This window comes from Topomyia yanbarensis, chromosome 3 (assembly GCF_030247195.1).
Source record: "Topomyia yanbarensis strain Yona2022 chromosome 3, ASM3024719v1, whole genome shotgun sequence".
Taxonomy (NCBI): Eukaryota; Metazoa; Arthropoda; class Insecta; order Diptera; family Culicidae; genus Topomyia; species Topomyia yanbarensis.
In genome coordinates this window covers 258,651,027-258,664,651 of record NC_080672.1, presented here as the reverse complement: position 1 = coordinate 258,664,651, position 13,625 = coordinate 258,651,027, and the positions used below count along the sequence as shown (strand labels likewise).

General features: G+C 38.4%; 1 protein-coding gene across 2 annotated transcripts in view; it reads right to left on the bottom strand.

The window, feature by feature from the left end:
- LOC131693210 (BMP-binding endothelial regulator protein) overlaps nucleotides 1-13,625 on the bottom strand; it is a 277,957-nt gene that overhangs the window by 233,097 nt on the left and 31,235 nt on the right. The gene's annotated exons all lie outside the window — the stretch shown is intronic.

Sequence of the window (13,625 nt, the reverse complement as noted above, 5' to 3'; positions counted from 1 at the left end):
CTCAGGGCAAGATCATCTGACACCCAGACAGGAAGAGTCGAGTCTGGCAACGAGATGGAAGACCGAGCAATAATTGAGTCGATCTAGCGTTTTTTTTTGAGTCAAACTCAAGTTATTTTTGGTTGAATATATTTTCTGCTGGAATCGATATTTTCGATAGCTAGAAACTTATCATATTAAAAATGGCATTTCATAGCAAAATATGAGTTGGGATGGGTAATTTTCGTGATAGAGATAATATGCGTATAGCACGTAGTATTTGCGAAATTGACATTGAAATACAAAACAGTCAATGGACATACTTAGATTATTTACAGCAACGTAATTAAACCATGTCCATGTTGAGGTTCTTCAACCATTAGAAAATAAATTAATTTCCGGATTAGCGCTCCTTCTACCAGTTAGTAAATATATAGAACGACATAGCGTAACGTGAGAAACAGCAGTTGTGTTTCTCTGCTTATACACTTCATAGCCAATACGTCCGAATAAATTAGTGCTGCGGAAATGATTCCTAAATTTTGTTAATTCCATATCGAAATGAAATGAACGTTCGACACCAGTTTAGTTGTTTCTATAACAAGTAATTACTTGGAACCAAAACGCAGTAGCGCGATCTGGTCGGCATAACAAAGAGCACGTGCCAATTTGCGAAGTGCATTTCGCCATCTCTAGTAGACTTGGTCGGTGTTAAGTCAGACCGGACTTAGTCGCAAAACATCAAAAAATGAGATAATGGTAGCACTTGATAAGGAATTTCTGTAGCTACATTCGACTTTTGCCAGATTTGAAATATATAACAATATGAAAGAATTATGGCGAAAATTAATTTCTAATTATAATGTAAAGGGTGCTGCGATTCAAACTTTAAACTCGTTTTTCTCGAAATCAATAAATTGTCACTTAGTCCGGTCCGACCTAACACCGACCACTCAAAACCTATTTTGGACTCTTACAACTTTTCGGATTGGTTCGATGGCCTCATGTGCTCTATCTTCAAGAATTGAGCTCGACTGTGATAACCAGCGCGGCATAATGATCGTATATGGTACTCTGTCGAATTCTGTTTAGCGGACTGTTCCCATTTGGAGCATCCGTTGTCAGCAAATACCAAAGCGAGCCAACGGACCAGATGTTTACTAGACTGCCCAGTAATATTTTTTTTGGAAAACTCAACCAGCCCACCGCTGAATCGATTCCTAGTTCCACCAGAAGTGTCTGCTCTAAATTTGCGCCACATTGGACAAATCTAGCTACCAGACCAAAATGTTCGAGATTTTAGCTATTTTTATATGGAGAAAACGCACTAAGTTGCATTTTCACCGCAAGGTAGCACTGTATGCATCAGATTACCACTACAAGTGAAAATAAGAAAGATAATTTTATTTGTTACTATGTTTTAATTGCCGCAAGGTTCTACTGTATAGATTTTGTTGGCTATTTTCGGCAAATTTGAGACTAAGAGAAACGAAAGTAATGAAATTGAAAGAAGGATAGGTATTCTAGAGCGAATCAGTTATAAACTTAGAACGGAAAACTAGAACTAGGCAGGCTCATATGGGCATGATCGAAAGGAAATGTGAAGAATTCTTTGCCTTATGCAGAGTAGGAGTTGGGCGTTGCACCCAAGTCTACCGCATGGTCTATGGTAGAACATAACTCATCATCATGTTTTACCGCCGACGCCGACATTTCCTTTCGATCATGCCCATATGAGCCTGCTAGTTCTAGTTTTCCGTTCTAAGTTTATAACTGATTCGCTCTAGAATACCTATCCTTCTTTCAATTTCATTGCTTTCGTTTCTCTTAGTCTCAAATTTGCCGAAAATAGCCAACAAAATCTATACAGTAGATAATTTTATTGCCTAGAACTTTGATGAAGACCGCAGAACTATCCAACTTCTATAGGAGAAGTTGTAAAACTTTTAATGAAGCAATATCGCAGTCAGTTTTGCATGGGGTCAAATAGCACATGATGGTGAATCTATAGATTCATGCGAATTGTATGATTTTTGCGAAATAATTGCGAAATAAAGTTTAGCTGAATAGTATTTTGAAAGCATTTTAGTACATGATTGGTTTTGATTACAAAATTTGAGTTCCATTTTCCATCGCATGGACGACGCCAATACTGACTTTACAAGAGAGATAGAATGTTAACATGGTCACAAAAATTACGGGAAATGGATTGTTCTACAAGATTCTAGAAGACACCTAATTTCCATCTCTTTATGTTAAAAAGTTGGTGTTGGCGGCCTCTATGAGATAAAACGTAGAACTAACAGTTTCTGGTTAAAAGTACTGAAATTCTTTCAGTTATATTGTTTAGCTAAACTCAAACATTATTTCGCAAAAAAAAATCGACTACTGATTCACCACCATGTGCTGTTGCCCCATGTAAAATTGAGTCGGACATCATTTTATTAAATATTAAATAACTTCTGCTAAGGAAGTTGGCTTTATTTCCAAAATATCTTTCATATTTTTTGGGCGAATTGCCATCTGGTTAAAGCAAATTACAATTACTTTCTTATTTCCACTTACAGTGATAAACTAATTCATACAGTACCACCTAGCGATGAAAATGCAAATTAGTGGGCTTTCTCCATCTAAATAGTCAAATAAATCCCATACAACACGTTGAACACGTTGATCCGGTAGATAGTCTTGTCCGATTTGGTTCAAATTTGCAGCAGACACTCCTGGTGGGACTATTCTATTCATTCCAATGGTTACCCTGCGACCAATTCTGGGTAAATTTCGGGAATACAGCTTCCGGTCTCACCACTTGTTTGTGGATTTCAATGCAGTGCACGATGCAATGAAATGAAACGAACTATGGCAGATAATGCTTGAATATAACTTTGCGTCAAAACTGGTTAAGCTGATTCGTTTGACGCTGCGTCAAAATCAAGCATCAATATAGTAGATACATTCTAATCTATTAATCGAACTATCGCTCGAAAGTTCGATACGAAGATCAGATGAGCAAAGAAACGGAACCATCATCATCGTGATATCTCACTTACTTCATAGTTTCTCGGATACGATATCGGCATAATTTGCGTTGATCACAGAGTAATGGAAATTGTGTCATTTAAAAGGAAAACTGCAAAAAAGCAAGGAGTACGGTACGAGCTAATCGACGAGTTTATAGATCTTGGCACGATAGTGATATGTGATAACGATGTTAAACGCGGAGTAAAAGTGCGTGTCGCGGCTTCGAATAGGATGTTCTGCGGTTTGCTTAGTCAGCTAAAGTCCCATAGCCTACAAACCTTTCTCTAGACGAAAAGCTGATACTCCATGTTGCTCTACACGGCCATGATGCATGAATGTTGAAGGAAGCAGACAACTGAGGTGCCACAGTAGATAATGAGGAATGGAGCAACTGCATGAAATATGAAATACGAGTTGAACCAAGTGACAAGCTGGCGTTGAAAGAATGATAAAACACGGCAGACTAGAGGGTGTTATGATCAAAAATTGGTCAACCAAAAAATTGTGTAAATCGGTCAAACTTTTATTTAAAAAACAAATCATATTTCTTTTTTATGTCGATATCGTATCCGAAGCTTAATTCATACAGAGAAAAAATATTCACTCAAACATCCTTTTAGCGACTGCGGATTGCCGGGTCTTTCGTTTGAATCCTTCCATCAAATTTTGCACAGCCTCCTCACCACGACAGAACGCTAGTTTACCTTGAACTGCATCTAGATGTCTATTGCGTCTTCTTGAGATTCCGCTTGACGATTGTCCAAATTTTTTTCTATTGGGTCGTAAAGCCCGGCGTGTTGCGAGGGTTCATGGTCTTGGACACAATCTTGACGTTGTTCGCGGCACACCACTCCATTGCGTGTTACGGTAATGGCAAGATGTCATCTCCGGTCAAAGCAAAAAGGAACATTCGTGCTGCTGGATGAAAGACAATATACGTTTTTGCACGCGCTCCTGAGCACAAATTTCCTAGTTTCTGCCACACGAGGTGTTTCTTTTCGAACTTCAATAGCTTAATGTCTTTGAAAATCTTTGCCTCCTTTCCACCTCCAATCGACACTCATTCAGAGTACAGTAGTTAGACTGTCTGATGTGCTATGGTTCCTGATAAGCATTCGCACTGGAAATCATCATATTAGAAACCCGCAGAATGAATCACTACAAAACATTCTAACTAACTTTTTTACATTTTAACGACATTCAATTAGCTAGAGATTACTGGGTAGGGAAAGTTATGAAAATTAGTCATTAGAACAGGCTTAATATCGTACGGGCTTAATCTTTGTCTTCTGTTAATGAGGGTCGAGCTTAGGCAGTATAACTACGAATCACCCGAGTTCACTAACATGTGTCCTGGTATCGACCGGTTGTCACGGTAAAGATGGACACGTCTATCGATACCAGGACACATGTTAGTGAACTCGGGTGATTCGTAGTTATACTGCCTAAGCTCGACCCTCATTAACAGAAGACAAAGATTAAGCCCGCACCATAATAATCCTGTTCTAATTACCCTGCCACCTCTAGTTTTCCGATCTGTTAACTTCACATCCTTGCTTGACTTGAGTACTATGGCTCTAATTTTCATAAATTTCCCTACCCAGTAATCTCAAGCTAATTGAATGTCGTTAAAATGTATAAATGAAAATGTGACTAACATAGTCGAAATAAAAAAGGACAAAATTCTAACTAACCTCAGTAATCACCGAAATGTTAGAGCGTTCAATTCGTTTCCAGAATGTTTAGCTATTCCAAGCGATTGGGGACTTTTCCGCGAACAATACCAACACCATAAAGCAGTGAAAATAGTGGGATGATTTCACGTCAGCACTGCACACGCCAACCGGATGGAGCACTAAATCAATATTGTGCGATGAGGAAGAAATCCCGTGATTCGTCGCTTGTAAACTACTCTCACGTGCTCCGCGAACACGCGCCATATTTACTCTAGCAGAACGAAACTTGTTCTCCCCGTATCAACCGAACATCTAAAAGTGTACGACTGACGGTACTAACGAAACGAGCAAATTTTGACTGGCAATTCCAACTTTTGTGCTAATCTATTTGGTTGTTATGCTCCTGTACCCGGATTCCATTCCATTCCGGGTATCCTAAGCACTGTTGACGCAACTTTCTCTGTCTATTATCATTTAGTTGAGATTACTTTGGGCTAAAGTGACCAGATGTTTTAGAGATAAATGTGGGACTTATTAAAAACACTGTTGAAACTGCACACTGTCTACATTGTTTTGTTAGTTTTATAACACTAAGCAATTTCTCTCAAAAATTCATTAAATAAATTTTGTTATTTACCTAAATAGTTATAATAGATTTGCTATGATACAAAACCTAATTTGAGTATTTCATTCAAAGTGAATGATGCTTACTAATTACTCCTTTTGAAACGATAATTATATTTCTTATACGGGGGTGGGCGTAGCGTAGTTGGTAAATCGATTGCCTTGTACGCAGCGCACCTGGGTTCGAGTCTCCATCACGCACATAGGGTTAGAAATTTTTCATAAGAGATTTTTCTAACCCGAAGAGGCGAATGACCTTAAGGTTAAAACCCCTATAATCGAAACAAAAAAAATTCTTATGCAACTTTATCAATTAGTGATATAACCAGCAGCTATTGAGCTCTTAAGTCTTATTTTATGTGATGTTTTTTCTGAACATTGCTTATGTGCAAATCCTAGGCACTTTCCGGCCACGTGAAATAAAATATTTAATCTGTGACTGTCACCAGCAGTGTTGCAACAATTAAATCTGTACCGAGGGTTGAAAAATCTTTTCTATCTGTACTTTTATATAAAAAAAATGTACTGGATTCTATACCAAAACAATAACCAGGTTATATGAAACAAAAACAATTGATGTGCATGTTTTCAATTCGGGCCGGTGAGCTGAAATTGATGTTAAGATGCGATATGCGAGAAAACTGCTTGTAGCAAATCAATAGCATGAAGTCTGAATGAAGGTCGAGCAGATCTGCGCGAATTGTCTGCTTTTACTCTGGCAAGCACCATGTGATTTTCTGCAAACAGATTCCTCATATTTTACATCATAATGTCGACAGCTCCAGTTCAGCTTCTCGCCGCCATTTCGTCAGTGGCCTAACTCAATATTTTCCGGTTTGCAGTATTTAATTATTTTACGCTGCTGTCACGTTAAAAAAATTCTGACCAATCTGTACTTTTTGACAAAAATCTGTGATCTGTACCGTACAGAATCGGTACCAAAAATACCTACAAAATCTGTACCTTTCTAGATAAACCTGTGCTTGTGGCATCACTGGTCACCAGTGGCAGTGATCTCAGTCAATATTACTGCTGAAGATCAAATGTTATCCAAGCGACTTAGAAATTTCCATAACTTAACGTATTTTTCAATTACATGTCATTTAATAGTGCATGTAAAACTAAGTTTTATTCAAATGAAAATCGTGTAAATTTAAAATCACTCGTTAAGTTACAGGTGATGTAGCACATTTGTTACACTCAAGTAAATGTAAATTTACTGCTTTTATTCTAACTTTGTAGATTCTCGTCAGAATCATTCACTACAATTGCAGACGAAACGGGTAATATCGCTCACTAAAACACTGCTTAGAGCCAATCGCAGCGTGTCGTGATTCTGAATGTGATATTCATTGTACGGTTCAGATATGTACGGGCGTATGGATTTCGCGAGCGCGTGAAGGGCTCGAGCGTTTGTACTTTAATGTGTTCGATCGCGTGTGCGTTTGTATGTCGCTTGTGCTAACGTGCATGTAACTTCGCGTGTTCAAACCCTATTTTATGACCGTGTGATGATCGCGCGCGGACCTTATTTTTTGTACGTTTTATATTTGTATGATAACGTGTTAGATGTGTCTATATGGCTTCTCGTGTATAAATTCGATTTTAATGTCGACATGGAACGTGTTGATTAGTAGATATGGGCGTCATCTTTTTTTTTTGGTTAACCTGAAGGATTCATGATCGCGCGAACACGGGTATTTGGAGGTTCACTCCTGAGACCGCGTTTGTGAATTTATAAGTTCGTAATCGAGACCCCGGGCGCAGGTGCACGAAAGGTGAGTGGATGCTTGAAACCTCGTTTTTTAAATTTGTGTGCTAAAACGTTCACTTAATTACCGGGATGTTTTAATGTTCACGTGCGCATTTGTGACCAGGTTTGTGTTATCGTGAAGGCCATAAGCGTTTGTACGTTTGGAATGAAAGAGATTGTAAGTGAATATGAGATATTGTGTTAGTGAATGTTAATATGGATCTAATTTATGATATAGTAATAAAAAAGGAAAAAATAAGCAGAAGCGTATAAATTGATCGATATTATCTTTGATACAAATGAGTAGTGGAAACGCAAACTACTGGAAGTGGAAAAAATCAGACTAATGAAGAAGAATAAGAAGAACGGAACACATGTTGAATGCAATCAAACATCTTGAAATCGTCTAAATACAGGAAAATGGTATTAATTTACCATTAACGACAATTGCATTCCGTTAGAAGTATTCCATGCTATGCAGACCAAGAATGAATGATTCACGTGCGTCGGTACATTAATTGCACCTTAATTTGTCCAATCCGATCTTTCCGAATGAGCGTTAGTTTGGGCAAGTGCAGAGTATGAAAAAACACAAAAAATAAAAAGGCCCCTTAAGCCCTCTCGGTCTCCTCGATGTACCACTATTGAGGCGTAATACAATAACCACCTTAAAGCAATCGTCTGTCAGAGGTTCTTAAAGCAATTGTCTGTCAGAGGTGCACGCAATATGCTTGATGATGTTTGCAATACCGTCAAATCCCTCAACCTAGGGAAGGGGATCCTTGGTCCTAAAATTCATATTTGAAATGATCATTAAAATGGATATGTCTGTTAATCTGTTGTACGAGGCATAGGAGTTTTTACCCGGTTTTGTAACACATTTTCAAAATTGATTGAGGTTTTTTTGCATATTATAAAACACCCTTAAGTCTTGAATAACAATTTTTAGTTGCATACGTAGACTACTTCCCTAGATTCTTTGAAGTTGACAATGCAAAAAACAGATTAAATGGCCTGCGTTAAGCCAAACCGAGCTAAGCGCCATAATTTTTTTCGTGTATTTTTCGTACCAAAATTCATTTATCGATAACTTACCATTTACGTAGAAAGTCAAAGAACGCTTGCTTTCGTTTGCTATTTGAGCTCCCAAAACATAATAGATATTAGAGTTCCTGGTGTTACATTGGATGTTAAAGCGATTTTGGATAAAGTACCTCAAAATGGCGCTTGGTCCTCTTTGGCTTAACACAGGCCAAATGCGGTACAGATGAATTTGAAAAATTCTTAAAGCCTTGATTCATTTTTTACATCAAATTATGAACAAAATTGTTCCAAAAAATACCTTATGCTAAAATTTCCCAAAATAGATGGGTCAAAGACTAGATAAATTAAAAAGCCTTTAAACTAAAAAAGTAAGGGAGCTTTAGCGGTTCTAAAGATTTCCATGGTATCGTCTTCGAAGACATGGTTCGAGAAAAAGGATTAAAGTGTTCACAAGTGTTTAAACAACATTTAATTATTTTTCACACTTCAGGAAGAGGAGCTAGTTGCGGCAGATGTACAAATTTATTCCTCAAATGAATTATTTTAAATTTATGTGAAAAGAATGAAATCATTTTTTAGGTAAACTTCTATACCCCCTTAAGTTATCGTTTTGTTGTGTAGTGCACTGAGTGCACCAAGTTCTTAAATTCTAGCGAAAAATGTCTTAGAGCACAAGACGGCCGCCTAAATATAGATATTGACTTGTCTTCCTAAGAGTTGACAGCAGGTGGGCAGTCAAAATTAAAACAACTGCCCCAACATCCGCTCCATAAATGCCTAAAACGGGGACAATTGAGGAGTCAACTGGTATGAAAACCCCCTGAGACCAAACGAGTAGATCGTGAGGGGGATGCGTTTCGTAACAACTTCCCCGAATTGAAAAGCTGCAACGATATCTGTTGTGTAAATGTGTTCATTTTTTTTTACTGAGTTGTCTTGTTCGCACGCGGCTGGTACGAGGATCGAGGACTGGGGCAAGAACATGCTAACGACGTTGATGTCATCCTCGATAACGTCACGGGCCGTCTCGTAAGACTGACAAACGAACTGTTCCCCCGAGCAGCTCGGACCGAGCAGGCAAACCAGCGAAGATCGAGCCAGTTGTGTTGCTGTAGTTCGTTCGTCGAGATTGAATCGCAGACGGCACGCGGTGAGCGATCGCCCCATCAGCTGCTTGATTGCGAAGAAGAATCACTGCTTAGATATAGGAATTCCTACAGTATTTTTTTACGGTATATGGTTCAACTGTTGATCAAATGCGAAGTACGTTCAATAAAAGCAATAGTTGGTCGAGATTTTTTTCCACGTACTGTTACATAAATACTATGCGACAACGCAAAAATAAGACCGAGTACCCTATCCGTGTGGATGAAAAACTGGTTTTATGTGTATATGTAGCCACAACACTACAACCATGAACCTTCAGAATTTGTTAGAGACACTCGAACATCTATATAGCTTCAGATTAAATGTGAGACAACTCGTGGAGCTTTGCTGAGGCAGCAGGTTGCAGAAATATTTCAAAAATTCCACCAAACCCCACACGGCACTGAACTATGCATAGCTAAATAGAGAATCCACGCAGATTAAAACAAACTATTATACTATTTGCATCTCCTGCATTTGTACATGTTCAGTCGATACCGCTGTTGGTCTAAAACCGGAGTTTGATTGAAGTGGTGGGCGAAGTTATTTCTAAAATGAACAATACCCTAGATCAGTGGTTGTCAACCGGGGTGAATTCGTGCTCAGGGGTGAATAAGATTATTATAGAGGGTGAACTACACAGGATAAATCATAACTTATTATCCTTACATTCCCGTAGGATATTTGTCTCTATACCTATATTGTATCAGTGCGTTAAGGATAACAATGCTGGTTGAGGGAGTTCAGGAACAGGTTTCTAAATGACAAAAGTATGATGTTCATTGAATTGAAAATCATTTCGTCAACTTTTAGCAATAAGAAAAAAACAAACCCACTGATTTAACAAAGAAGCTTCGTCAGGAGCAAATTCGATTTTCGGCTGTGAAACCGCCAAATCAAGACGCGCTGTCGAACTCTTGGCGAATTTTATTTGTGAAAAGAAACAAAGCAATAAAGGTAGAGGCAGAAAATCGAATCAGAGCGCAAGAAAGAAGCTCGAGAATAAATTTTAGACAAAAGGCGCCCGAAAACGATGGAGTAGCGGAGGGGTAGGTGATCAGGCGGATGGTATGCATGCGGTCTGCCGTGGTGAGAACAGAAACGTAAAACGGAATTCAGTGGGAGGAGCACCACGGTCGTTGTGGGCGGGAATTTTTTCCTCTGTTCTGTCATTTGTTGTCTAGTTTCAGATTGCCACAGGTTGCAATTGTTGATTGTTCTCGCGGGATAACCTGTTTCTTGTACTTATTTTTATTTCTAGCAAATCAAGCCGCGTTACTGTCTGTGGTAATCGATCCGTAGCAATCAATGTGATGTTGCATGGAAAATTAAATCGTGGAATGTCCAAGTGAAATCCAATTTTTCTCGAAACTTAAGGACAGCGAAAATGATTAATCCTTGGACATGCCTTGGAATGAAAATCAAATTGGAGTTTCGGCTCTGGCGGATTGAACTGTGCTATAACACTTCTTGTGGCGTCAAATTGCTTAGCATTGAAAAAGGTTTACTCAACTACACGGGGTTGGGTAAAATAAAATATTGGGATCGAGCCTTGTCACCCCTTTGTTCGAGAGGTCGTACTGATGTTCTCCAATTTTGGTGAATGTTTCAGGGTTTTTTGTACATATGTGGGATGGACTTCGGTCAAATATTAGAATCCTACTTTGAGAGGAAGTAGAGTAAAATGAGCATTGAAAATGGGCCCAAAGAAATATGTAAGGAATAGGTCGAAATTTTAAAATCTATCGAACTTTGTTTTAATTGCATGATATCTAATTTTATTTAGATTTTCTGAAAGGGCGTTGGGAGGGATTGAAGATGGCATATACCTTTTTGGTTTGTAATTGACAAAGCATTCATATTTTACCTTAAAAATGACAAGATTGAAAACGTTGTAGCTCTTTGCAACAGCCTAATAGAGGGTGTGTTTGCATGGATGAATTTTAGAGTAAACCCAACACTATAAACTTGTGGTAATAAATTTTTGGGATATCTTGAAATTCACGAAATATCACATTTTCCAGGTACTTCGTATCTTCAAAATAAATTTTTAATCAGGGTTCCTTTCCATAATATTTTTTATTCAAAATTCTATCATTTTCAGTTTCCTCGTATAATTTTTCTCTGATTTGGTGTATTGTAGTTATATATTTTGTCGAATAATCTAGGTTTAGCACGATCAAAAAATTTCCCTTTTTGTCATTGTTTTTTAATGTAAACTTTTGATTAGGAAACCGAACCGTTCAAGTACACCACACTATATTTTTCTTCAATATTTTTTTACTCTTTTATTTTAGTTCGCTTTGGAGAAATACATTGACTAAAAAGAGATCTCGGTATGCCAAAGTAGTACTAACTGGAACGTTTGTCCCATAGAGAAAATTCTAATAATATCTACGATATTCAACCGCCGACCAGACAACGTGCTCTATGTGTAGGTAACACTCGCCACAAAGACAAAACACGATTAGTGCCGGGCTTACAGTGATTGGACATGAGCCTGGACATCATGCGAATGAAATCCTGACTTACATCCAGTCCCTTGAATCATGCTTTCGTCGATACCTAAGGAGTAATATAGCCACCGCCCCAGTCCCCATTGTTTCAAAAGGTTTGCCAACTATTGAGCGAAGAGCCTATATTACGCTTAGGTTATCAGTGAAGATGAAATAATGGTTAATAAGAAATTCCACGAGTATTCTCTTCCCTGAATGTGTCGAAGAACACAGTCGAATTAAATCTATCTTAGAGATTGACACTGATCGGAACATACGTTGGAAGATTAATATCGTGCACTAAGTGATTGTAATACAATGTCATAAATTTGGTTTGCGATCCTATCTCGACAAGTTTTTCGAAAATAACTCGATATCCAGCTGGACAGCCCTAATGAACAAATTATTCATGGTATCTTGCAATGGTCTATGAATTTTTATAGCTCTGCATCCTGTGACAGATACCACGCCATCATCCGGAAGTTGTCTTAGCGTTCATGAGATGGCAAGATATTAGTGAATGTCGTTTACGTATAATTTGTCCAAGAATGCAGATCCCATTTGCTCTTTACGAGCGTTTGCCAGTTGAACTTCTGATGAGAGTTTGCGCAAAACAATGGTTCGTCCTCGAGGCGTCATAAGATTATTTTCTTCATTCATTTTCGGATACAGGAAAACATTTCAATCGGTCGATACGAATTGTGGCCTGAGGCACAGGAAAACATTTCAATCGGTCGATACGAATTGTGGCCTGAGGCATGTTTCCTCGGTTTATGAATAGTAATAACTCTTACTCGTCTCCAGTCACGTGGAACAATGTTACGCACAAGAACCCAATTGAACAAATCCAAAAAAACGACTTTTTGCAAGAACTTCTAGGCTCTTCAATAAGTTGAATTTTTTTTTTGGCCCAGGAGTATTATTCCCACATGACGCAATTGAGAATTCCATAATCGTAAAAGGTCAATTGTGTAGACGGAATCGAGGTATACCTTCCTTGCAAACTCAAAAACCCATTGCTTCGAAAATCCCTTACTTCGTTCTGCTTCTATTACGCATTCTTATAGCTGTGTTCCAGAGAGAGCTCAACGATGTCTTTCTCGATAAACCGTTAACAAACCGTCGCTAACATCCGTTTTTTAGTAAAGGAAGTTTTTAAACTTGCTGTCTAAAAGCGATGTTCGATGTTCTACCAGCTCTTTTCCGAAATTTTAAATATGTTTCACACTATTCTCCATGAACATCAGAATATTCTCTATTCCACCATGGGTTCGGGGGTTGTCTTGTACATAATCATTTTTTTGTCTTTCTCATATAAAGAAAGGCTATGTAATCACTCCCAAAATCAACATTCCAACCAAGCCTCGGAGAGTCGAGTGGTATATATATATGTGTGAGTATGTATGTGTATTTCTTTTTAGAGGGCGGAAAATATGTTCAAAAATACCCTGAGCATGAAAAAAATTTACAAAACCCAACAAGGGGTTTGGGCAGCGTCCTGACCTGCTAAAACAACTACTCTTCAAGAGAACCTGATTCCTTCTCGGTACTCCTACTACTTAGTAGTTAGTTGTTTCAGTATAGTTACTTCATCCCTCCTCGTAACACTACCAGTTTTAAATCATCCACACAACGTGGTCATTTTTGTACTGCGGTAGAAAAGCTAACAGTGGATCGAAAATTAGTGCTCTTCCCCTACGAGGACAATTTGGACGGCAAACTTCAGATTGTCTAATTTACTGAGAACTCCTCGTAGAGATCCCGACTTTTTCACGAACTACTAAGTGTAATTTCCGACGATTAACCTAGCCTGCTCCAACGAAGAATTCCCCGACGAGAGGAGTTCAGGCAAAACTGAACCAACTAACCAGGTACCCCGGTCAGAAC